This window comes from Anguilla rostrata, chromosome 9 (assembly GCF_018555375.3).
Source record: "Anguilla rostrata isolate EN2019 chromosome 9, ASM1855537v3, whole genome shotgun sequence".
Lineage (NCBI taxonomy): Eukaryota > Metazoa > Chordata > Actinopteri > Anguilliformes > Anguillidae > Anguilla > Anguilla rostrata.
The window spans coordinates 49,167,859-49,195,178 of NC_057941.1; the positions used below are offsets into that span (position 1 = coordinate 49,167,859).

The 27,320-nt window shown below is 46.8% G+C and overlaps 1 protein-coding gene across 3 annotated transcripts in view; it reads left to right on the forward strand.

The window, feature by feature from the left end:
- The window catches only part of LOC135264031 (cell adhesion molecule 2-like), a 331,728-nt gene that overhangs the window by 164,980 nt on the left and 139,428 nt on the right, over positions 1-27,320 (forward strand). The gene's annotated exons all lie outside the window — the stretch shown is intronic.

The window sequence follows — 27,320 nt, forward strand, 5'->3', positions numbered from 1 at the left end:
GTTGAGCACTTTGCTCAAGGGTACGACGGCAGTGTCCCACCCGGGAATCGAACCCGCAACCTTTAGGTTACAAGCCCGGTTCTCTGCCCACATCACACCACGCTGCTGCGGTACGTTGCTACGCAGGCCTCGGTTACAACCTGGGCGGGAGACCTGCTGGGGTGAGTTGCTGCTGGAGGAGGGTGTGGCAGGCTCGGTAGAGGACACTGTGAGCAGTGCGCTGTAGAAGGTGCTGGCTCTCATATTAGACTGTTAAACCCAGACTCCCTGCTCTCACTGTAAACCCCACAGCACTTCTCCGAAGGCTAGAGGTGTTAACCCTGGTGCCCCTGGTCAAATTCCCGTGAAAATGGCTCTCTGTTTCCCTGCACGTGATTGGCTGCACAATCCCTTTGCATTCCTACCCACTTTGATTCCCTGGGTCTTTCGTACGAAAGAGAATTCAATTTACAGTTCACCGATCTGGCTGAGTAAAGAGGTTTTAAAAATGTTTTCAGGTACTGCAGGTAAAGTTTATTTTTTTATTTATTTTATATGCTGTGTATAGTCTTCTTACTGTAAAGTAGTGTCACTGTTTTGCAGGAATTGAAAAGACTTGTTTCAGTTTGGGTTTGCAAATGTTTCTTTCACATTTGGCATTCGGGTTTGCAAAGGTTTCTTTCATATTTGCCATGGTGTACTGCATCTGGGCAGGAAAAAACAAAACAACAACATTTAATACATTGAAGTGCCCACCGTTAATGAAGCCGAACACCGAATCATCCTCTGTGGCCCTGGGGTGCTTTTCCACAAAAATATTCTTAGTTCACAAAACTCAAATGTCACGATGATTCAGCCATACTTATTCACAAGGGATGCACCACAACGGACAGACTTTAAATGGGCATCTGGTTGAGGCTGAACTGAGTTGAGTACTTGAGTTCCAGTGCAAATATTTTTGGATGCACAGAAACCTGTTGCCTTATTTAGATGGTGTGCTAGTCATTGTCTGTGGAGCTCTTTTAACCCTGACTCATGAAGTCAATTCATCTGCTTCCTCATCTGAGCCACCAAAGATTTTCCAACCGATTACATGTACATACGGTATGTGTGCTGATAGAATAAGGCTACATGTCACAGATAAGCAAACACACACCCTCCCACACACACACACACACACACACACATACACAAACACTCTCTCACACACACACACACACACTCTCACACACAGACACACACACACACTTGCACTCACACACAGGTTCACACAAGCTTAAGCACACGCACACACAGACACACACACACACACACACACACTCTCACACACAGACACACACACACTCGCACTCACACACAGGTTCACACAAGCTTAAGCACACGCACACACACACAGATCGCTCGTCAGATTGCACTTGCAGGAGTGAGAGTGACACATGACTCTCAGGGAAAGAGGAAGTGTAATCTGGTGTCTCCTCAGCTCTGTGTTACTGTCTGCAGCAGCTGCTAATACACGCGCCTGGATTTAACATGTTCCACAGGCTTTGTTTGGGAAAGAAAATAAATAATGAGCATACATACACACACGTACAAACACAGTCTCACACACACACACACACACACACACACAAATACACACACACACACACACACATACACACACGTACAAACACACACACACACACACACACTTCAGGTCCTTGTGGGGACAGATCTCTTGTTTAACAGTCGCTGTTTTTTTACATCACCTGTGTAGAGGGGGCACACACTGTCAGATTTTGGGGTCATTACTGCACACTTCTCCACGCCTCTCCCACACACCACTGACCCCTGACCCTTGACCTCTGCGCTGGTTACTGAACTCCAGTCTGGCCAGTAACTGGGGACCCCTCCCCTCTGTAGGTAAAACGCTGTAAGCACAGCAAAGGAGGGGGTGACACTGAACAGGCATGGTGTTGAAGGGTTTGTTCTAGCAGGAGCAGGTAACTGCGAAACACGGTCTTTAAACAGACAGGTACACTTCCTGTTCTCTGGCAGGGCATCCTATGCTAATCCTGCCCTCCTTCAACCTGCAGTGAGATGCCTGCGGTCATTTTTGTTTTTTTGTTTTTTTATTTCACCAAATGAACAAAATACTGTGAGATTTAGTTTACTGTTGATTTTAGTATTGAATATATAGATAGGCAGATAATGTCAACAGTCATAAATCCAACATGGCGGAAGAGGATGTCTTGTGTGACTTCAGCACTGGGGTCTGTTTTCTTAAGGGCTTCAATCAACTTGTGTTCAATCATTTGTCCTTAACTTTGTCTTGTGACAAACAATAATAAATTCAACAGAGACTGCCTAATAGAATTTATTTCTAAGTCAAACTTAAGGACAAATGTGGATTCAGTCCATACTCACTGAGGAAGATCTAGAGGTCTATGGGAAAATCTGTCATTTTTAGACATCTCATCAGAACAAAATCCAATTTGTCGCTGAGGAAACCGACTGTGGGATCCGGAAAAAAAAAACTTCATCTAATTTTTCGTTCGGCGCTCGGTAACCAAGAAGCAGACGTGCCTGTCTGGGGCTTTCTGCCGACTCTGAAATGTCAGCTTCCGGAAGCTTCCACAAAAAAAAAAGAAAAAGAAAATACCCAATAAAATGTTTTGGTGTTTAATAGGTTCAGGAGTTTAAATGGCAGTTGGTGACCGGGTAGATATGGGATATTTACAGGGACCAGACCTGCATCAAATGATATAACTTTTAAATGTATCTAAAAGGAATATATATTTTATCCAATATTCAGAGGAAAAATTCTTCTTTCTTAGAAGATTACATAAAATTACATTAAATACATTTTGTTCAGAAGCATATTTCATTGAAAAATGGTGTTTTACGAGCACGCATGTGTTCCTGTGTCAGGCCCTGAGCCAAACCCTACTTTCTGACCCAGGGTAATAAAGTAATGTAGATCTTTAGCCCAGGTCTGGCAGGCGCTTAGTTTTCGCTTGCCGTGAAATGGACATATTGCCGAAAGTTTCGGCTTTTTTTGCGTGACGGAACGAACCGCTCCGTAACCGCAGCGTCTGTTTGCTCTCGCCACGGCGACGGTCCCCCGGCGCAGGCTAATGTGAGAGGCGTGCGCTCGGGCTGGAATCCGTCTGAACGCCTCTAATTGGTGTGGGACGTGTAATCCCCTTCTCCGCTTTGAGGAAGAAGGGAAACCCGTCGATGCGCTCTTTAATTCGCCGATTTGGCTGAGAGAGAGAGAGAGAACTCCGAAGGCTTCGAAACTCTTCCGCGTTCGCCCCGGAATCGGCCGCGCATTCGTCGTCGCGGAGGAGAGAGCGTGATTCGCCGAGGAAGCCGTTTCCGCGGGTGAGCTTAATGTGCTTTTTTCACGATCGCGTTTGAAATATCCCCTTCAAGATCCAGGCACTTCGGGGCTGTTTATTTGAACAACGGCGGCGGCGTCACACAGTCGACGTGACATCAGCCACAACGGAGGACATCGAAGCGCATCGCCGCCGAGCCGGGGACGCGTTCTCTTCCCGGCGACGCCCGAAAAGACGCTTCCTCTTTACCTTCTCTTCTTTATTATTCTTTCACGAGGCGGGTGATTCTGTATAATTCATCGGGGCCGAGGAGGGAGAATGGAGGCCGTTCTTTCGGGGGGGGGGGGGGTGGGGGGTGGGGGTGGGGGGGGACGTATTAGTATTGACATGGCATTTGAGAGGCGGGCGAACAGAACGCGGACGTCCAAACGATAAGAGCCCTCTCCCGCATTTATTTGATCCAAAGGCCGCAGCACCATCCTAATTACACTGAGAGATCGGTTCGCTGGGCCTGTTGAGAGTATTTATTTATTTATTTATTTATTTATTTATTTATTTATTTATCTGTTTATTTATACATTTGCAGCAAATTTTCGCTGTTTTTCAGCTGGCTAAGGGAGGCGGGCTCTGTGATTTGGGGTCTTGGTTCTGGAACTTTCTGAATAGGCCTCGCGTGCGCCTGGGATGATTCCGAGCTGGAGCGGTGGCGGGAGAGAGATCCCGGGGGGCACCTTTGACCCGGACGCCTGCTGCGTTCAAACGGGAATAATGGCCTATTTCAAAGATGGCGGCCAAAACCAGATGTGGGGATAACTTGTCCGTTAAACCGTTGTCACGCGACGCAAGTCCATTTCTGACAGCGAAAAATTGAGCTAACAGCGACGCGTGTTCTCACAGTCCTGAGTCCCGTCTAAGCAGCGCTTGGATTGAGGCTTCCTTTAGTGTCTAACGCATCGATTGAGGTCTTTAGGCTCTAAGAGTGGATTGAGGCTTCTTTAGCAGTATAGCACAGATTGAGGCCTTCTTTAGTCTATTGGTCGGTTGAGGCCTTCCTTTAGCGTCTAACGCGTCAGATTGAGGCCTTCCTTTAGTGTCTAACGCGTTGGATTGAGGCCTTCCTTTAGCGTCTAACGCGTCGGATTGAGGCCTTCCTTTAGCGTCTAACGCGTTGGATTGAGGCCTTCCTTTAGTGTCTAACGCGTTGGATTGAGGCCTTCCTTTAGCGTCTAACACGGCAGATTGAGGCCTTGCTTTAGCGTCTAACACGGCAGATTGAGGCCTTGCTTTAGTGTCTAACACGGCAGATTGAGGCCTTGCTTTAGTGTCTAAGCGTTGGATTGAGGCCTTCCTTTAGTGTCTAACCGTGGATTGAGGCCTTCCTTTAGTGTCTAACGCGCAGATTGAGGCCTTGCTTTAGTGTCTAACATGGCAGATTGAGGCCTTGCTTTAGTGTCTAACGTGTCGGATTGAGGCCTTCCTTTAGTGTCTAACACGGCAGATTGAGGCCTTGCTTTAGTGTCTAACACGGCAGATTGAGGCCTTGCTTTAGTGTCTAACACGGCAGATCGAGGCCTTCCTTTAGCGTCTAACACGGCAGATTGAGGCCTTCCTTTAGCATCTAACGCATCAGATTGAGGCCTTCCTTTAGCATCTAACGCATCAGATTGAGGCCTTCCTTTAGCATCTAACGCATGGGATCGAGGCCTTCCTTTAGCGTCTAATGCGTCAGATCGAGGCCTTCCTTTAGCGTCTAACGCGTCGGATCAAGTTAATGGCGCCCCACGCTGGTTCGCGAACGCGCGGGAGGCTTTGACCGAACCGCGCGCTCTCCCTGCCTCTTCAAAAAACAGAGAGGCAGTGAAAGACTTTAATTATCTATTAATTGCGGTAATTATGAGTGCCGCGTTAATGGCAGGGGGGGAGGCGGGGAGCTTCATAAAGAGAGAGTGTACCCCAAGCTGAGCCGTCGCCCCTGGCGACGAGCCAAACAGCCAAATGTCTACAAACAAGCGAGAGTGATTGAAAAATTACACCGCTTTTTCATCGTCTCCGAGGGGGGGGGGGGTGAGGGGGGGAGTGGCGGGGGGGGCGGGCGCGGGGGCTTTCAGTAGATAATGACTGCTGTTCTATCAGGTGGAAACGTTGTGGGAGAAAAGCGAGCTAATGGCTAATTATTGCGTCTGAGCGGGTGAGTGCAGGGGCCGTGTCACATGACTTTGGGCTCGCGCGGGGGTCCTGTTTCGGGCTGTGTAAAAAGCGGTGTGCGTGTGTGTGTGTGTGTGTGTGTGTGTGGAGGGTTGTTAACTCAACAGCGTGTGTGTGCCCTTGCCAGGTTTTCTTGGGTTGTTACAAAACTGTCCACAGCACTATTCAAGAGTGGCTTGTGGGATGGGGGAAAAAAATAGCAAACAACAGATATGTAAGAAAATGGAAACCTTTCAACCTGAATCTTGACTTAGTCACTGTAGTCCGAGTACGTGTGATAAGATCTATTTTTTTTATTTATTTATTTTTTACATTTTGCAGTTCTTCGTAACATCCAGTGCTAACGTGCAGGCCCTTTCTGTATTTGTGTGTATGTGTGAGAATCTGTGTCTGATACACATATATGCGCCTACTTCAGTGTTGGGCATTTAGATTAATAGTGGCTTTCAGAAACGACATCACGGCTATATATAGCCTAAACGTGTTTTCATCTAAACTGCCTGTCTATTACCGGTAAATTACTGTACCTCGTTAATGTTGTTTTAGGAGAGAGGAGGAGGATCATATGGAGATGTATGCGCACATAAATGCGTACTCTGGGCGTGTATTGCTTATTGGATGGTGAGCTACAGTGTTGAACGACAGAATTATTTAAATGTTGCAGTGTGCGATAGCATCAGAATCACAGGGCTGTGGGATTTCCTCAAGTGATTTTTTTTGTATGGTTAACCCTCACTCTCCATGATTAAGAAACATCTTCTTTCACAAATGCAATGCAAATTCATGAGCGTGATATGCTAATCACATTTTGTCTGTTTAGGCCGACCCCCTTTATCTGTTGAGCATGTCTCTTTATTCGTATTGTAGCGTTAGCATATACTGTCTGGCGTAATTTAAGGATGCCTATATTTATGCACTGTAATCGGTGTAGCTTACAGTGTCCAGTGCATGCAAGCAAAACCTGTGGTATGTGTGTCTGAGAGAGAGAGAGAGAGAGAGAGATGGTGGTCAGTGGTGAGCACTAATTGGCCAACACCAAAATAGAGAGGCTGTGGAAAAAAATAAACAGAAAGAGTGAAAAAGAGCGGTTGTAATAAACAAGAAGAGGTGATGAGAAAGATGGAGGGATGCCACAGAAAGACAAAGAGCCAGGTACTGTGGAGAACGTGGAAATCTGAGGAGAAATGTTTCGTGATTGAGTATGATTGTATCCAATTACGATATCCAGTTATTGGCCTAGACAGTCTCTGGATATTGTCCGGATTTTCTGATTGGCCGGATTATGTTTGTTTAGAGGTCTCGGGGAAGCATCTGTATCCATAACAAAATATGATCTTCTAGGAGAGCGCCAGCACACCCTGGTTAATTTACATAATAATATAATTCACGTGTTATAAATGTGAAGATGTGCCTTTGAGGTGGGTAACGTCAGCTGACCTTGCCACTGAAGTGTGTTTCTGAACATATTTGTAGTTAAATATTAGTCCAGCTGTTCATTTGTGTTGTCTTCACTAACATATTGGACAGTTCAACAGTCATTAAACTACAATAAAAATTAAGCACAGATGCTGACCCAATAAAGGCCTCTATCTCATCAACCTGGATTTAGGAGAAACTCATTACGATTATAATCAAAGTCACGTTGAGATCATTTTGCCAAACCGTGTTTGTGAATTTAAAAAAAGAACGCGATGCTCGCATTTAGTCATGAGACCGAATTAGGCTCCACCCCCCCGTGGAGACGATCTTGCCGGCTGTGGCGCGATCCTTATTGTGGCCAGCGAGAGGAAGGCGATTCTCCGCCCCCCCTCGGGTCCCGCCAACATCTGCCCGGCGCACCTCGGCCCGCATGGGGTCCTCAGACTGCGCCGCGCAGATGGGGCGGCCCGCGGGGCGCCTGTCTGGAACACGACCGCCTTCGTCCTTAATTTCGACTCGCAAATTAAATTGCGTCATTTCATTGTTTTGCTCGCGTGAATTGTTAAAAAAAAAAAAGAACTATTAATCAAGTTATCGCCAAAACAGACTCGCCGAACTGTCTTAGAAAATAAATTACATTTATTTATTTGGTCAAAGTCTCAAGATGGAGGGTAGAATCTGGGGTCACGTCGATTGAAGCGCGTTCTTTGTGGAGTGCGAGTGGCTAGCCACTGTTCCAGCACTGCAGCCGTGTGTAACGTCGAGCCTAGGGCCATTTGATAACAAAAAAAACGTCTCGCCATATCTCAACATTATTATTATTATTATGACTATTATATCGATATTTCTATTGAGTATCCCTTCTAGTGCAGGTTTCAGCGCAGCAGAACATATGGCTTTTGAGATTAAGATCAGCGACTCGTGTCCCCTGCGGGGGACGGAAATGAACGACTGGGTCTTACGGGCAGGTAAAGGTTGTCCGCTGGGGCTTCCTGCGTAATTAGCTCCTTTTGTTCTGCTCGTTGAGCGGCCCGTTCCTCACCCCTGCTCCGTTTGGACCGCACCGAGCGGTGTGTAGAGCGCACGGCACCCCCATCATCCCTTAGCGACCGTGTCTCGGCCCGTCCCGCGCAATGACGCTGTCCGGTGACCGTGACCGGGGGGGTCTAACGCACGTTTAATTATCCTTAATAATGACGGGCCTCCGCCATTAGACGGCAGTGGGGCGATACGCTGTACTCTCTGGAATGTCTTTCCGTGTCTGTGTGTGTGTGCTTGACTGCAGTAATGTAGGAGCACTTCGGGGGGGGGGCGGCGGGGGGGTGGAATGGAAGGTATAAGTGGTGCCAGTTTTTGTGCACACGCAATGTATGTTCCTGTTCGGAAGTGTGTGTGTGTGTGTGTGTGTGCGTGTGTGTGTTTCCAATAGTAAACTCCCTATTTATATCTTAGCTTTGGAACATCTGGTTCCGGGTTTTTAATTCATAACCGAGGACTGTCGAGACTCTGAAGTTTTGAAACACATCCTTTTTTGTTCGGTGATAGGAATTGTGAGAAGAACAAAAGCAGATTAAGATGGAAAGCGAGAGTACTAAAATGACTGTGAAGAACATGTGTTGTGTGTGTGTGTGTGTGTGTGTGTGAGAGAGAGGTTTTTTTTTTTAACTTTCAACTTAAATAAAAGGAAAAAGACACCCACACATCACCAATATTAAGCAAGACACACAACGAAAGAGAGGAAAAGAGATAAAGATGGTCCATATGTTGGTTACATAAGAGAGAGAGAGAGATGGAGAGAAAGAGAGATTTAGGTTTAATACCCCATTTGTTAAAAAACAGAAATGACAGAATTTTAAAAAACCAAAAAAGAGAAACCACTAACAACCCCCACAGACAGAGCTAGAGAGATTCTTTTTGAGATTTAAAACCGCATTTGTTCAAAAACAGAAATTGAAGAACTCCAAAAAGGGAAGCAACAATAAAAAAAAGGAAACGCAAACAACCCACATAGACCGAGAGAGTCAGAGAGACAGATATGTAAAACCCCATTTGTTCAAAAACAGAAATGACAGAACTTAACAAAAAAAACCAACCAGCAAAAACAAATTTAAAAATGAATGCAAACAACCCCCACAGACAGAGAAAGAGAGAGAGAGAGAGAGAGAGAGAGAGACTGAAAATACGAAAAGAACACATTTAAATGGATTGATTTATGAAGCCGATTCCCTGATGGTGTTCATCAGTCGTAATGCTCTACACACCTGCGGCAGTCGCCGCCCTCTCTGACCGCGGGACCCGAAGGTAACCGTCGACAACAGAAGTCACGGTCTCTCAAATAAATTAGCCGCCTCACACAGACGGTTCCCTCGTGGTTACCTTTTTGAGTTTCTATTGGCGGTTGTGAAAGTGTATTTGTTTCATTATACAGTCTGCATAGACTGGGAGATTCCGCGCCACGTCCTCTTCCTTCCCCCCCAGGGTGCGATATTCGCACAGCTGGAAACATCTGGAAGAAGAAAAGTCACCCCCCCCCCCATTCAGGAAACAACAGAGGAGATCTGCTTCCTCCTCCTCCACACTCTACCGCTTGCCAGTGGCACGGCAGGAATATATTATGGAGAGAAGAACGGTTTGAACTTGCTTACCCTCTGAATGTCAGACGTCCATACAGAAATCAGGCGCTTTTCTGTTTTAAATGCTGTCAAGTCTGTTTTTGTTTATGCACATTTGAGATACATTTCTTGGATATGTGAAGCTCTATGAGAAAGATATATATTCTGTATTCTTTCAGTGTTTCCTGTAAGAATGATATCCAAGAAAAATATCCAGCGCTTTTGGACCAGGCCACTGAAAGCAGACGTGGGCAGTTTATTCTGGGGGAATCTCAAATCTACCTGCCTCATGTACTCTGTGCGCCATGTGATTGCACAGAGCTATCCGTCAGGGGCGGTTTACAAGTAAGGAGATTGCCCAGCCATCCTTAATCAAGGCAAGGTGGATTTAGCCCTTTTTTTCTTTCTTCTTCTTCTTCTTCTTTTTTCACCTCCTTTTTTGTGCACTGAAAGGTGATTATTATGGAGAGAGAAAGAGAGAGGGAGAGAGAGCGAGAGCAAGAGAGAGAGAGAGAGAAGTGTCAGAGAAGGACATATAGTATATCCTTAAGGATTCTTGAGTTAGATTAATTGTAAAATGAAAAGTTAAAGTTTTTTTTTTACAAATCAAGCAGCGTTAAAAACGCGGTCCGAGCCGACGTGAGCGGGCCAACGAGATTCGCCGTCCCGCGCGGACTCTTCGGCTTTCCTGGCCCCGTCTCGCCTGTATTTATGGCTACAAATCACATCCCTTTTTTCCTTTTGAAGGGGGGCGCCAGGCCTGATTAATCGATTCAGAGTGCTTCAAAGCCCCGGATCAGAGACGTCTCCCTGACAGCTCTCGTCTCCCGGGGCGACGTCGTTAACCCCGTTTGCGGCCCAGGGCGGAGTTCCCCCCCCACCCCCGCCAGGCTCCCCCCCCCCCCCCCCCACCCCCTTTTTACCGACAGAGATCCAGCCGCTCACTCCAGCACTAGTTCAAAGACACGTGCGCGCGATTGATATTTTACTCCCCCTTAATTGTGCACTTAATTTGTGTACCCCAATAACGCCCCCCCCCCCCCCCCCCCCACTGTCCTCTGAGAGAGAAATCCCTTTCTGAGTTCTGAGAGAGGGATGAAGGGATAATTACGAGCAGTGTTTGGCTCAGTGCAGTGGCTCATGGGAAGGGTGAGCACAGATTGTATGGACTCAACAGATACTCTACTCTGTATCCTTAATGTTGAAAGGGTCTTCCTCCTGACTGCTGAAACCAAAGCCCTTAATGTACATTACATTATATTACATTGCATTACTGTCATCCAGAGCGACTTACAGTTAGGTGACAAGTGTATGGATCAGGGTTAATAATTAACCCAAAGTACAGCACCAGAACCACCTGTTAGCGACTATGATCTCCTTTAGCTGAAAAGACGGAGAGGGAATGACTTGAACGTACGAGAAAATAAAACCACTCCGAAAACAGGCTTTTGGGGGGGGGGAAGACATTTTTACACTGCATGCACCTGGTTTATCTTTGTCGGGAAACAGAACAGTTTCTCCCCAAAACCGAAAGGCGTTGTGTAATATCCATACCAAACACAGTTATTAATCTGATGCGTGTTTAATATGTACCGCACCACCATTGTGTAGGCAACTGAAACGTAACTCAGAACCATTAGGAACATAAATGCGTGTTTACATCGCTCGCGCCTACACGCCGGTTGATCGCCGTGATTGAGCGGTTTGATTCCGGGGGGTTCGTTTCGTTTCGACGTCTCTCCCCCACGCGCCGTCCGGGCGTCGGTGATTACGGCGGTGAGTTAATTAGCGTTTGTTGTCGTGTTTTTGCGTTTCGGAAAGCGCGGGGGCCGTCAGATTGCAGTGGGGAATGAGCACCGCTGTGAATACTCGATTGCTTTAGTCTGTTCTCCTTGCCTTTTTCCCAGACAGGAGCAATCGAGCTTGAGCTTGTGCGCCACGGGCCCTCGCGTTCGTTCCCGCGGCAGATTCGCGGATTTGTTTGAACGCGCCCGAAAACCTTCGTTTGGAAGAGAAAGGGGAGCAAATTCGCTTTGGCTTCTTTTGTGCGTTTGCCATTCTGATTTGCATTTATTTGGGGATATTCGATTGTTTGTTGTCTTTAAAATGACGCTTGACGTCTTCAACCTCAAGTGCTACTACTACAACATCTAGGCCTTCCTGTATATAAAATCACCAATAGGGATTTGTGTGTTTGTGACGGTGTAAGAAAGAGGTTTAATGGAGTAAAGACTATGTACTGCTCCGATTGGTTGAGTGTGATGCCAGTGGACCAGCTAAGGTTTGGCACAAAATTCACTCACAGTTTGTTTTTGTCTTCTGGGCCTGGTTTCCAAGCCGACGCTTCAGGCACCTGCTCTTTCCAGTGGAGAACTGGGGAGATTTTAACCTCTGGAGGAAGCGGCTCTGTAGCACCACCTCTCCTGATAGCGAGTTCAGCGGGCTTGGCTCATTTCTGTTTGTTTTCCGAGCTCAGTTTCAAAGAGTTTGCCTCCAAACCCTGGGTCAGGAGGGGCTGTGGTGCTCTGTCAGACGCTGGGCTCTCAGCCTCTCCGTCTTTCTTTCTTTCTTTTCTTTCTCTACTTTTTTCATAGCTCATCACCCACTCGCCAGAACCAAACTCACCACAAAACTCTCAAATTTTTGAACGTATTTACAAGGAAATTTCTATATAACAGCTTGGCACATTCCCTGCAAAACTTCATAGTGTTTTTTCATAGGGGGTGTAAAGACATTTGTCAAACTTTCAGTTAAATGTTTTTGTCAACAAATTGAGCTATATTGAAGCCCTCCGCCTGGATTGTGTGAAAATTGTGTTCTTCAGATTTGCGCTTGGGTTAATCGAGAGTTCAGTGCGACAGACCCACAACAACGTAGGCTTCTAAACTGGAGACGGCTGAATTTTGGATGGAGGAGTTAATTGCATGATTACATTAAGTAAAAACTTTTTTTTGAAATCCATTGCAGAAATATGGTTCAATCAAGGCTCTTTAGACAACAGCTTTTAAGATTTTGAGAAATGTAGGCCAGCCCATCCTAATCTTAACCAGCCACTATGAATAATTTGAAAAATGTTAAAATGTCCCTTCCTTTCTCAGGCAATAGCCACCTGGTGGGGGTAAAAAAACAAATTTTTTTTTTTTAAGTTTTAGCAATTTTTTTATTTTTTTTTACATAATATGAGTGTCGTGGATGACAAAAACATGCTGCATTGAAAATACTTTCAAAAGTATAATTCATTTTGAATTTTTATTGAAAGTCACTTGTAGTGTGGGCTTTCAGCACAGTAGAACATATGGTTTTTGAGATTAAAACCAGACTTGTGTCCCCTACAGAGGACAAAAATTTGGGAGGGGTCTTAGGAGGATAATTAAGCCTCAGCACGGGCCTGGTTCCTACTGTACCCTTATATTTTAGCTATACAGTGTGATGATGGTCAGTTAGCCTATTTTTTGAAAGATCATAGAGGATCTTGGGAGTAATTACAGTTGACTGATTTGCTTGGAGTTTGGATTAGCCTAGTTTTGCACAGATTCAGTTGGATTTGAAATGCTGTAGTGAATGTTCCTCAAGAATCAAAATACAATGCGAGGGGTGAGTCGTGACTCATGAGTTACAGAGAATCATCCCATTAATCACGGGGTTTAGTTAAGTTTGTATTCAATGTCGAAGCACCGTAACAGTGGCTGTTTAACACAGAAATATAAATATGTCCTTCAATACGTGGTTCTGAATAGAATCGTGTATTTATAGCAGTGGATTGACGTGATTGCAGGTATATGTTTTTTTTTTCTTCTGTAAAATTGGCAAGTAAGGTCATTCTTCACGGAAGGTTAGTACTTATCATATATCTGTGCTGTTTTATTTATGTATATGGCTTATGTGTTGTATGTATCTGGTTTTGCTTTAGGGTTTCATATTTGATTCACCGATAATCCCCCAGTGAATCAAATGAGCTGACAAAAAAATCTACATTTGTGTCAGCCTGCGATTACAGATATTGCATGTTGGACTTCCGGCTTTTTCAGAAGGAAATGTATGAAAGATTCTTACCATTCATATGTTTTAGTGCAGTATCTCTGCAGCTGAGACTGCTTTTCAGTGATCCTGAAAATTCCAAGAGGAAAAACTAGGGTTTCAAGTTGAGTGATTGCTATTTGTGACAGTTTATATAAATCTTCATTTTTTTCTGATAGGGAATGGTTCATGTTTATTCATTATTTATTTTAAATTTATTTTGCGTGTCATAGTGTAATACATTAGGTAGAGGTTTGCTTTTTTATATATTTTATTCAACATTTTATCATATTCTCAATAACAGCAGAATTGAGTGTGTGCACATTTTTAATGTTTTTTTTTCCTCCCTTTATATCCTTTTTTGAACATACTTCATCGCTAGATCTGTGAATCACTTGGATGTGCTGTGTGGATATTTCCCATTTTGGTCGAACATATCAAACGCATGCATGATCACAGCATCCTTTACCGGCTATTTGGATTGGCAGGGTGTCCCACAGCATTGAAGAAGAAGATATAATTTATTGAACCCCGTGGGGTAATTTGTCCTCTGCATTTGACCCATCCTTAGTTACCTAGGAGCAGTGGGCAGCTGCCTCTCTTGTGCTGCGCCCGGGGACGAACACCAGTTCTGACGCAAGTGTCTTGGTCAAGGGCACCTGCAGGAGCGCACCTAACATGCATGTGTTTGAGTGTGGGAGGAGACCGGAGTACCTGGAGTAAACCCACGCGAACACGGGGAGAACATGCAAACTCCGCACAGAAAGGCCCGAAGCTGAGATTCGAACCCATGACCTTCTTGCTGTGAGGCTAAACACTATGCCACCGTGTCCTTCACTGATGTCAGAGGCCTGCTGGAAGAGGCTAAATATTTTCCAAATGCATTTGGCCTTATTTACATCCTGCCTCTCCCTTCGTTCAAAGCCAATGACTCACTAATGGTCGAGCTGACCTTGGTAATTACAAAAAATACGAAATTATGAAGGTCTATTTTGAGAATAGGTCCCATCTGACAGACATTAAGGGATATTAAAGCCATCATTCAGGAGTAACTTCCTCCCCTGCCCTCACTTTTAATATCCTAACAATATGATTTTTGCTTCTCTCTCTCTCTCTCTCTCTCTCTCTCTCTCTCTCTCTCTCTCTGATCATCTTAGGCACTTAGACACAAAGGTACAAAAGCTGCCGTTTGCGCCAAACTATTCAATGTTTTTTTATCCCCTCACTCTTTCCCCTCTCTCTATCTTTATTGCTCTATCTCTTTATCTCAACCTCTCAACAATTGCTATAACATTTGTTGTTGGTTGTTCTTTGAAGTTCTGTCATTTCAGTTTTTTGAACAGATGGGGTTTTAAATTTCAAAATCTCTCTCTTTCTCTCACTCCATTTCTCCATCTCGCTCTTGAGTAACCCCCCCCCCCCCACTCCCCTCCTCCCTTCTGTCCCCTTTTCTCTAAAAGGCTTCAATCAGGCAGCCAGCTCAGAGTCCCTGTCAGCCCAGCTAGCTAAAGCCACAGGTGACACAGAAAAGTGGCTCGTGAGGGAGTTGGGGGGGGGGGGTTGTAGTCATGGTCAGGAACGCTGAAACTTTGAAGCGCGGGGGTTAACCGCTTCCCCCCCGGTCCTCTCCGGGGACCATCCGGGCCCGAGGGGCGAACGATGCGCTGATTAAACCGAGGAGAACGAGATGGTCAGAAGCATTTAACCCTGGGAGGAGTGTTATTTCCACTCTGTGCGAATCAGCGCGGGTAATTTTTTGCCGCCGTTTTTAAGATGGAGTGGGAAGAAGGCGGGTGACGATGCGTAGGCTTTTGTGTCACACTCCAGCACTGATTAAAAAAATAAAATAAAAAAGATTTGAAATGAACAAAAAATGTAACTAAAATTAACTAGGGCAAAAAAACTGTATGGCATGTCAGTGGTGAATGCCGTTAATGTCTAGGAGCACAAGTGTGGCACTGTTTTAACTGTGCCGCCGCGGTAACACAAGTTCCGTTTCCCTGTGCCTGTCTCTCTCTCTCTGGCCCCTCCTCCTACTGAGACACGGCCCGGCTGCGATCTGTCTAATCGGCGCGGGGCCCGTGCCTTTCAGTGGGCTCAGAGGGCCGGCTGGAAGATGCCACCCGCCGTTGCTCTGCTTTGCGGAAACTGGAACGCGCTTTGGGCACGTAATGGAGGAACAGCACTACAGGCAGACGGAGCAGTGTGAAAACACGAGAAAAGAGTGTGTGTGTGTTATGTAATGGCGTCGATATTCCGGCTCTGTTTGCACTTGTAGGGTGAATCGATTTGTGATCGTACCAGGCACCTAAACACGAAGGTACAAAAGAGAGGGGCTATTTTCTCCAAACCATGCGATTTTTGGACATGATCTTGCTTTTATCCCCCCACTTTCTCTCTCTCTCTCTCTTTCCCTCCCTACGCCCCCTTCTCTCTCTCTCTTTTCTCGCGTTCTCTTCCTACCCCCTCTCTCTTTTACTTTTTCCCTCCCTCCTTTCCTCCCTCTTTCTCTCTTTCTTTTTCCCTCCCTTCCTCTCTCTCCCTCTCTCCCTCTCTCTCAGCCTCTCGACAGTTGCTTCAGCGTTAAGTAGACGTGCCCTCTGTCGGAAAAGCCTGCAGGAATCTGATTCTCTCTGCGCCAGTGCGGCAGGCCAAAGGTTAATGCAGATTTGAAGCACGCTACCCAACACGGCAAATCGGATTACCTGGAATTGGAATACTACCACCGATCTGATTTCGAAATCCAGTTGACGGCAATATGGCAGGGTCGGCGAATTACATTTCTCCGTCGTCAGTGCTCGTACAAGACTTAGATTGTTGTGTAAATTTCAACCGCCAAGCTTGCGCCTAGGCAGGCAGAGTTCAGTTACTTTGCTAAGATCACCAATTTACACATATAAGTCGAAGGAAATTTCGTTTATGAAAGATCCCCGATGATAACAGCTTAATTTTTAAGAGTTGCGGGGGAGACACCTGGATGCTGAACACTGCAGAATTTTCTGGAAACTGCAGGCTTGTCCTCCAGTGAGGGACAGAAAATGCGGTCTGTTTGATGGAGAGCTGAAAAGAGGATGAACGAAGAGTGGAACTGCACTTGTCCTCCCCCCCCGCCCCCTCCCCACCACCCCCTTGTAGGTATGCATGAGGCTCGACCGTGAAGCACAGGGAATGCCGCGGGCATTAATTAGGGTCTGAAATGGATGAATTGCTGGTAAATCCAATCTAAAGAAAATCGCATTAATTAGAATCTGTTTCTTCTAATAATTGGATGCCTCAGAAGGAGAATTAAAAGTGTTGCCGGGGGGGGGAGGGGGGGGCTGCTGGGTAACACATTCGGTTGAGGTACCACCCCGCGGTGCGAAGGTGAGTCCAGAGGTCTCGGGTCGAATCCAAACTGTCCCGGTGCAGACCGTGACCATTATGGCCACAGGACGATGCACGGTCGCCCCAGGGTGTGGGTGGGTTCAGTGGGCTAGGGGTCTGCATTTTGTCGCTCTCTAGCCCCCCCTGCTGGTCGATTGGGCGCCCGTGGACTGCTTCTTAAAGCCGCATATGGAAGGTCTTCCTGCGACTCCACTCTGTGCAAGCCGAGCTGTTGTTCGTGGTGTGAAAAGTAGCAGGTGGTCTGTACGGTCTCCCGAATTGACAGTGGGGTCACCAGAGACTCATCCCGGTATTGGAGGTTCCCAAACTTTTTCAGTCAGGCCCCCCTTTGGAAAGCCCACCCCCCACCCCCATGCACATCCTGTACTGCCTTTTTCCTGAAAAACATCGCCCCCCCCCAACCACCCACCCCCAGTTTGAGCGCCACTCAGGTGTGTGTGCAGTGGAGGTAAACTGCTTTTTTCCCCACACTGTCTGTGTAATGTTGACGTCTCTCTACCTTCTCTCTCTCTCTCTGAGTCTTCTGGGCTTTGATATCCATTCTCAGGAAGAACTCTGACTGCTGAAGGCCTGTTCTCTCTGGGGTTTTTTTATTTTTCTGTTGTTTGTCCTACCTGGTTATAAAACTCTGTTTTGGTGGGTGGTTTGCGTAACAGTTGCCCTTGGTAACTTTTTTTTTAAACTTTGTTTGTTTTGTTTTTTTAAACACTAAATAAATGTCAGCTCTCGATGCAAATTCTAAACCTCCTTAGCTAGCTTAACTTAGTTATTATGCATAGACAAGATTTTAAAACAACAAAGACTACTTTTGCAACTTGACTAAATTAATAAGTGCCCATACTTTGTTGTGAGAAGGACAGGATATTTTGCCATACTGAATGGATACCGTGATAATGCGGAATTCCATAGATTGTGTTGGGCTGACAAATATTAAGAGGGTTAATTTTTTTAAATTTTTTATTCAAGGACTAATGTTGTCATTGAAATAGTTGAAGTGGCTCTGAGGTAGCAGAGCGGAACACTGAATAGAGAACGGCATTCTAGAATGTTCACGGAACCCATGGCAACAGACCGAGCATCATGGGAGTTTGCGAAGTGGGTGCGACACGGCTGGAACTCTCGAAGTTGCGCTGGATGTGCGGGAGCGCTCGGCTAACGAGATGCGCGTGGCCCCCGGGGTCCTCCTCGGCGTGAACTCCATTCCGCCTCGTGATTGTGTTTCGCGTCGCCTTGTCAGCTACATCGGTGTTGTCACGCCGTGATAATTAACACGGACACCGGTTATTGAGATTATCTCGAAAACAATTGTATCCGAGCAAATCCAATTTGGAGATGACAAGCTCCATTCGCTTTGTTTGCCCCGAGACGTCGCGCGACTCCGCCGTGTCCGCGGGTCTACCCGCCGGGGAAACGGTGTCACGAGTTAAGGCGGGCTTTCCGATTGGTCCCCGCTTAATTGGCCCGAGAGCCTTTTTTGAGAGCCGAGCTAATTGGGACTCTTGTCTGGGCTTGTCCCGTCTGGTCGCTGGTTTGCCGGAGGATTGCGCCGTCTGAACCCGAACTCCGGCGCGCAAAGAATGTGACGAATTCCGGAATTTTCACCGGACGAAAAAAAGCGCCGTGAAGAGGCTCTTCTCAAAGTAATGGTTTGAGGAGGGAAAATAAAAGCGTGTTATTGTACTACTGCACACCCCACACTTAAAATGTAAAATGGCTGAAGGGTGTTAGCGAGGGATGTAGAGGGGGAAGAGTTGTCGGAGGGAGACATGCTCAGTCCTTCTATATTTCCCTCTTACTCCCTACCCAGTACCCCTACCCTGAACGCCCTACTCAGTGTTCACTACCCTCTACCTTTTCCCCTAAATCTTACACCCATGCCATACTTCATTTATATCTCATCTCCCGTAGTCTACTCCCTTCCTTCTCCCCCTACATCATATCTCTGTCATCTCCTCCTACACCCCCAGCCCTCTCCCTACCTTCTCTCTCTCGCTACATCCTCACCTCTACCTCACTCAAAACAGACGGGATCGGTCAAAATGGCTGCAGCGTCAGTTTTGAAAACCGCCGCTTCTGTCCGAAGCGAGACCCCCAGACTTAACGGCTTTCATCGACGCCTAGCAACCGGTTGCTAAGTTACAGTGGATGTCTTCGCACAGTCGATGCCTAAAGAGGGGATGGGTAGGCGGTCCCCCATATTAAAACACCACGTAGGCTTTCCGGCAATTTCCGTGCCCCGTCCTAACCTGTGAATACACCAGTGACAACCGTGGCGCAATCCGGGTTCCGTCTGATTCGTATCAGACCGTTTGCGTCGGGGTGGCGCTTTTGCATTTTTGTTTCCCTAATTCCGTTTGATTGCTCTCTCGTAATGACCTTGGAGTAATCTCCGGGGGGAAAGATGGATCTGAAGTGCCGCATCTTATATTCCGTGAAAATGTTGTTTTGATTGCCGCTAATGTGGCATGTCGTCGACGAAAATGCAATTCGGAATGTAATATCCTCGAACCCCTCTCTCCCCGACGGAAGAGTGTTAATAGGATAGAGAGATTAAGTGGCTATAATAGAAAAGTAGCCTTTTAGTCAATATAATTAAAAGGAGCATGTTTGATCACGTAGAACTTATTTCGCCACGGGCTATTAAAGTTGGCGAAATCAAAATGCGTTTGTATTTAACGCACTTTAGATATTGGAAAGCCGTCATAAATCTCTGCCTGGTTTTGTTTCATTTCCTTTAATCTTTTAATAAAGCCCAGGCCTCTCTTCTCTCTGCTAGACATTTGTCTTTGTTTGTTTATTGTTTTTTTTTTTGTTTTTTTTTGCACCGTCGATTTAGTTTCCAATTTGTTACGTTCCCGTACGCGATCCGTCGAGTTTCTACCACAATCGAATTAACGACGTTATTGAAGAGCCAATTACAAAGCATCTGATGCGTTTATTTATTTATTTTGAAAAATTCTGTTTGCCTTTATGTCGAAAATGTGTGACGCGTGAGCACCCGGCCGCTTGTGAGAAACGAGGCCACCCCGAGAAGCCCGCGGAAATGTCGACGACAAGCTACAAAATGGGCGTCTGTATGTTTTATTTTAAGTCGATGCTCATCTGCAGCGATGACCTTGGGAATGAAAGTGGGCGGGAAAAGCAGGGGGATTGTGCTGTCCGTCAGATGCCGTGGGTCATCTGGTGGCCGGATGTGAATAATTATTGACGATGACCTCTGATGCTGACCCAGTTGCTGTTTTTTGTTTCCCCTTTTTTATGTATTCATATAATTCAGTAATGACCCCCATCCATAAATATCTGTGCGAATACAGATTGTGGTTGTGGAGGCAGTGTGGACCAGCCTGTGGTCATGTAGTATGGCCTCCAAATGTTTTGAATTTCCATTATAAAAAGTGTCACCCAACTGGGTACCATTATTTATTTATGTATTTATTTATTTAGTAGTTATTCACAGTATGTAGGGGTGTACTCGAAACCTTACTTAGTAGACCACAGAATATTCTGTTTGAGTTGACATCTGGTCTGTCCGGGTGTGCGTTTATGTTGTAGGATCACAAACGTGTTATTAGAATGTTCTGAACTGAACATTCTAACGCTGATGTCACAATCACTACTGGTAATCGAAAGCAATCGGGTTCAAGAACGTTGAAGAAAAAAAAGAAAACATTCCCAAAAAAAAAAAAAAACACATTTCTGGATATTGCACAGGATCGAATGCTCCTTTTGAAGCTGTGGTAACAGACTACAGCACCCTTGTAGTCTTCTGTTCCTGCGTGACAAAAACTTGTCGGAGCAATGCGTTTTTACAATGAGGCCCTCATTAAGGCAATATTGAACATGACTCTTAGTTCAGTAATCATTAAATGTGGTCATTTTAAAAGCTTAAATAATTATATCTGTGGAAATGAGTCATTTGGAATCCGTCGAGCTGTTCAGTGGCCTGCCGATGTGGCAGTTTTAATTTATTTCAATTTTCAAAGGCTGTCATTTATTCATTATTTTTTTACTGGCGATAACAATACTTTAGAAATCAGTGAAACGTCTGGGCTGTAGCGCACGAAAGAGTGGTCAGATTAGCCGTGCTTTACAAAACTGTTAGTTCTCTGCCTAATTGTGTTAGAGAGAAATGATTTTCAAAATGTGTGCGTTTGTATTAAGACCACAGAAAGGAGGCAGTTTAGCTCTCCTATGTTTTTGAGAAACATACACACTTCCACTTAATGCAGAATCATTTTGATTGCTGTGATTTAGAAGAGGCCTGGTAACAATGCTTAAAACAACTGATCATCAAGACCAAGTTTTTTCAAAATTTAAGGCACTCTTGATGTCACGCTGGCAAATTGCACTGAAATTAAATGAGTACTACTTCATTGCTAGCATATGCAGTGCTACTGTTTTACAAGTTTTCTCAAAATAATGCCTTTCCAGCACACAAGACAGGAGAAACAAGCTGGATAGAACTGGCTCCTGGTGAGCTGTTTTTTTTTAATGGCTCCTACAGGAAAGAGGGGCAAAGTTTCCACATTTTTAAATTCAGCACATACAGGTTCACCATCTTCCTGCAGAGTAGAACGTATCCAGCACCACATCAAACCTGGACTCAAACACCCTGAGGCTTAGGGAACTGGGTTGGCAACCGTAAGGTTGTGGGTTTAATTCCCAGGTAGGCTGCTGCGGTTGTACCCTTGAGCGAGGTACTTAACCTGGACCATTTCAGAAAATACCCAACTGTATAAAACGTGTGGAGTGTGTGGTAAAAAAATAAATAAATAAAGAGCGTAAAGCAGTGTAAAGGCGCTCTGGATAACAGCTTCGGCTAAACGTCTCAAAGTGTAAAATGAGAAGTCCCGTGGCTGCTGGACCTGACAAGCAGCTCGACAGACCGACTGCTCTCTTGCACACTTGGCCAAGTTGTTACCGGACTCTTGTGAATACAGTTTTGAAATAGGGTTAGATGGGGGAAGAAGTAAACATTTTTTTAAAAAAAACATCAGCAAAGATCCCATCAGCATATCCCCCCCCCCCCCCCCCCATCCCCTCCCTTCTCCTGCACTGTCAGCAGTACCATGCCTGTTCTTGCTCTGAATCCTCCCGCGTCGCACAGGTGGACTGAGTATCTGGCGACCCAGCAAAGCCTGAAACTCAAATTGATTACAAGCGAGATTCAATGCCAGAGTAGCTACGCGGGTAGCAATTAAGTATTTACGTGATTAAAATGGATGGCTGCCGTTTTCTTCCCTAAAAACGGTGCGTTTCACTAAGACGGGTGAGATAATTAAGATGTAAATTGCCCTGTGCGCAGAATTTAGCATGGGTGTCCTTGGATTGGCCGCGAGTTGCAAGGTGACCGTGTTCTCGGGGAACGGACGCTGGGAATAACGGTTCTGTCATTACTCATATCCGGTCCTGGCGTGTGAGTAACACAATAGTTATTGAATATGTGTGAATGCACTCTGCCTCCCTGGGTTACTGTGTGGGCTTGCGGCACTGTGGTGTGTTGAGCGGCTCCACTGATAGGTGGGGTGGACGGGGTGGACCGGGATTACGATGCAGTCGATTGACTTACTGAAGCTCTCTCACACCACATTTACTCACCTCGTCTCTGTAGAGAGAGCAAACTCGCCTTCTCCCTCTCCCTTCATCCTTTTTTCTTTCCTCCCTTCCATCATCTTATTCTCTTCCCCCATTCTCTCTCTCACACATGCACGCACACACACACACACTCTTTCTCTCTCAAACACACACACTCACTCGCCTCTCCCCTTCACACACACACACACACACACTTTCTCTCTATTTCTCTCTGTCTGTCTCTCTCTCACCTGATGCCACTGGAAGGTTTTCAGGGGTTGGGTCCAAACGTTCCGATATTACACCACAACAAAACCAAGTTTTTTTTTTAATACACGTAAGGCAGTTAAACCGGTCTCTACACACAGTAAGTGCTTCCTTCCTTCTATCTCCGCTGTAAATGTGCCACTTTAACACATGACAGTTTTCAGCGTGCAAACGTTAATTGTAAAAGTATGTGCAGTCTGTTCTGTGTTTGTGACATCCAGTCATGTTGTCGGCACAGTGGCTGTAGATGCAGATTAGCGTAAGCTAACGTTCAGCGGAGCGCTCGGGTGAGATGACTGACACATCGCAGGATTTCCCGCCTCTCCGTGGCGTGAGCACGGTAACGTCTTCCCGACTTCGCCGCTAGCCCCTCCCGCCCGCCGTTCGGGCGACTTACTCTCCCCGGGGGAATCGCGGGAAAATGGCGGTTTTGAAGCCGAAGGGGTTTTAAGAGGATTGTCGGTCGTTAAAAAAAAAAAAAAAACGTCAGTTCAAAGGAAAACATTTTCCCGGAAGAGAAGGTCCGCTTAAATGCGTTCTTAGCGTGAAATTTCCCTCCGCGAAGCTTTGCTAATGAGGAGCGAGAGCTTCGCTGAGCCCCTGTCACTCACGAGCTACGATGCAGCTCTTATAGGCCTGGCCTCCGTACACTGTCTGCGCACAGTGCACTGTGCAAATTGCCTTCTGTGCTCTACTGTACACTCTATATGCTTACTGTCGGCACTCGAGCCTTTGCACACTAATCTATGCACACAGCTGTTTGCACACTGCACTTTAAATGCATTGTCCTTTGCACACGGCACTCTACCTGTGCACTTTGCAGTCCTCCCCGTGCACACTACAGTCTCCACCCTCTACATGCTGTGCATCCATGCAGGAAATCTATGTACAATAGTGGTGGTTTGCGTGATTTCCTTCTCCCTCTAAATTTAGTCGATTCTTTTTCCCTTCAGATTTCACTTTGCTGAGTGTGCCAAACTGATTTTTAGAGAGCAGGCTTTGTCTCATATTCCATAGGAACAGGCGCGGCTTTGTTATGGCACGTTTCCCTGTGTCTAAAGAACAGACTGAGCGTCCCTGCATGTGGCTCACGCATGGCGAAGCCTCGACCGTTTCCAACGGCCAGCCAAACGCCCGCGACCGTCAGGTGAACCCTCAGCCACCCGTACGTAAGGCGGGGCGCGGGGTCGCCGCGACGGCCCGCCGAACTTCATGCTGCCGGTGGGACGGGCAGGTGCGTCCCCACACCCCCCCGCTCCCCCACAGTTCCGGGCATGGCCTGCCACCTTTCGGGCCCGGCTGTGACCTGGCGAATCCGACCCTGGGGGCCGCGGGGGCCGCCAGACGCAGCGGAAACGGGGACGGGGGCGGGGACGGGGACGGGGGCGGAGCAGGTTCAGCGAGCGGCGGGGGGGGCGGTGAGGGGGCGAGCCGAACTGAGATCTGCACTGCTGACCCTCCCGTTGGCCGCAGCGTTTTTTTGGGGGGGGCCTGCCGGGCCCTGCCGGGCAGAGAGCTGGCCTCCGCGCGGATCAGGAGATCCGCGGCCCCTCCCAGGTCTGGCAGGAGGAGAATGGGAATCGGGCGCCGTCGCTGTTCCTCACGCCGCGGCGTGCCGGCGGTGGCCAAAAACACACCGCGGAGTTCGGAAAGCTGAGAAGTTCCGGCGCGTTCCGTAATCGTACGAGGACAAAGGGTCGCGTTGCGTGCCAGAAGACGAAGGCCGACTCCAGTCCGCTCAGCTTTTTGCAGGTGTCAGTGCCCCTGGACACTGAGCGTGAGTCATCACACAGTGGTTTGCACACAGTACCTAGCATCGGGTTTTTTTTCTTTGCCTGGGTCTACACTGACTACCTCAAAAATGTACTGGCAGTATCCTTCACAAAAAATCAAATACGTTGAAATAAAATATATTTATCAGATCAGAAAAAATATTGAAACATTTATCAGTTTATAAATCATTGGCACTTTTACATAATGAAAAATATTTAATTTTTTTTTGTCTTCCGGAATCAATTGCTGCAAAATATGTTCATCATTATATGGCCAAAACATGTTTACAGACCACAGTTCACAGTATGTTCCAGAACATTCCGTTTCCGTGAGGGAAGGGAGAGGCCGTGACACCGTGACATGACTCCATGTTTAATGATTTCGGGTTGCCGGGGCGAGGTTGCGTCGGAGATAATAATGCTAAACACGGAGATGCTTAGAGATGCCCGAGGAGCAGTAGCTCATGGCAAAAACCAAACAATAAGTCTGCCGTAACACGCATTTTAGTCTTACACCTTATTACTATTACTTTCTTGCTAAATAATACAAAAATATTGGCAATGAGGTGAGAAAGTTTAACTCTTTTACGCGGATACTGTGATCCATTGGTTTTAGTCAATGCCTACACGATTCAGATATAAAAATGTATGATAACCAGTCTGATAAGACTCCTAAAACCAGGTTAGAAATGACACAGTCCTCTGTTATTGTTCTTATGTGTATGATACGACAAAGCAAACGTAAGCACACTCATATGTGTGTGTTTTTACATGAAGACCGTCATTTAGAAGCTTAGCACTTGCATCTTATTTCAATGCACGTTATTTCATTTCCCTTTCATTCGTCCTGATTAAAGGGATCCCCACAGCAGCCCTGTAGAGATTGAAACAGCACAACGCACGTAGTACAGCTCCTCTCTGCTGCTCGGCCAGTCTCCCCGTCAGCCGAACGGCTCGTCGAGCGAGAAAAAAAAACCTCCTTTTTTTTTTTGAACGTGATAAGATTTACATTGATTTACACAGCGGCGAAGAGAGACCCGTGTTTTATTGGGCTATTAGGTCGGTTCCCCCCTCTCCCCCTCTTCTCTTCCGCTCTTTGCTTAATCGTTCCCCCTTTGGATGCGGAGTTTGACGGCGACTGCGCGCGGAATGGTAGTTCACTCGCAGAGGAGGCCCCACTGCGACCCGCGTAATCTGCTCCCGCAAATTGCTCCGGGGGTGATTCAGAGGGGAAGAGCGAGAATGAGAAAAGAAGAGAGAGAGCAAGAGAGCGAGAGAGAGAGAGGGGGGGGCGGAGAAAAGCAAATCTCCGGCACTCTGGGCGTGTAAATAATTGAAAGAGTTATTCATTTAGCCGGATTATATTTGAAAACAAATTGACTTAAACATCTGACTGCGATTAAAAAGCTTCGTTCCGACTGAATTATTTAATCGCAGGTTCGCAGCGTCTTTGATTGTTTTATTATTTATAATTAAAATCAGTATTTTATTGAGTTTTTTTTTAAATATGCGGTTTAAGAGCCCTTGAATGATGAGTGAGGACGTACAGTGCATGCAGGCATTTTGAGAATAATTGATCTGACTCGGTCTTAGAGATAGAGGTTTATATAAGAGGGCTGTAAGTGAGGGGTGTCCTCCGAGGATCGTTTGGACTTTGGCGAAGCACCAGACGCTCATTACAGGAGGCAGGAGGGCGTGCTGGGGTCTGTCACCGGGCCGGACGACGGTTCCGGCGGCAGGTTCTTGGCCTGGAGCGAGGCGGTTTGGGATGGGGCGGCGGGTGTCGTCAGTGGGGCGGGGGGGGGGGGGGACCGCGCCTCGACAGACCAGCCAGGCGAAAGCGGGGCGGAGACTCGAGCGCTCTGGCCCGCCCCCAGGTGTCCGTGTCACGGATCGGTCGCCCGCGGGGGGGGGGGCGTACCCGTCGCCCAGCGCCCCGCGGCAGTCTGGCGGCCCGTCCGCTCGAAGGCCAGGTGGCACACTCTCGGAAACCCCCCCACCCTCCCCCCCCACAGACGGCTGGGTGCGTGACATCTCCCGCTTCCTTTCCCCACGATTCCCTTTCACGCTCCTCCCCTCCGTTCTTCGTTTTGGGATGGATGCAGGGTACTGACGGGGGTGGGGTGGGGGGGGGGGGGGGGAGGTCGCTCAGCTTGGATATCTACACAGATCTGCTGGGGTGGGGAGGGGGAGGGTGGAGGAGGGTGTGGGTGGGAGGAGATTGGAGGGGGGAGGGGGTGGGGCTGAAGATTAGAAATGATGGATGTGCTTTGTTTGCTCTGATAACCGCTATCTCCGCTGGCATGCATTAGACGCACCGGTGTGTAATAAGGACAGTGTAAACGCGCGCGCTGCGCTTCAGCTGAACTCACTGCTCTTCTCCAGAAGCTTCTCCAGGAAGCGCCTCAGCACCACACTAACAGTCCTGTTTGACTTTGTGTTTTTTTAAATTAATTCAAATTTAAATCTAGATAAGATGGGCTTTTTTTTGTACCTCATGAATGTAAATATTGCACAAAATATGTAAATATTGCACAAAATATGTAAATATTGTAAAATATGTAAATATCGTACATTGTGCGTGACTGACAGGGGGGCTTTTGTCAAGGGAAAACATCCAATCAACCAACCTCGCTAGCCAAAAACACAGATAACGGTATACGGGGTAATTGAATTAATGCGGTGAGCTTGCAAGTGTGTTAAAAAGAAAGAAAGAAGGAGGGCAGAGCTGGTGTTCCACTTTTAACACCTGCCTATGCCGAAGACAG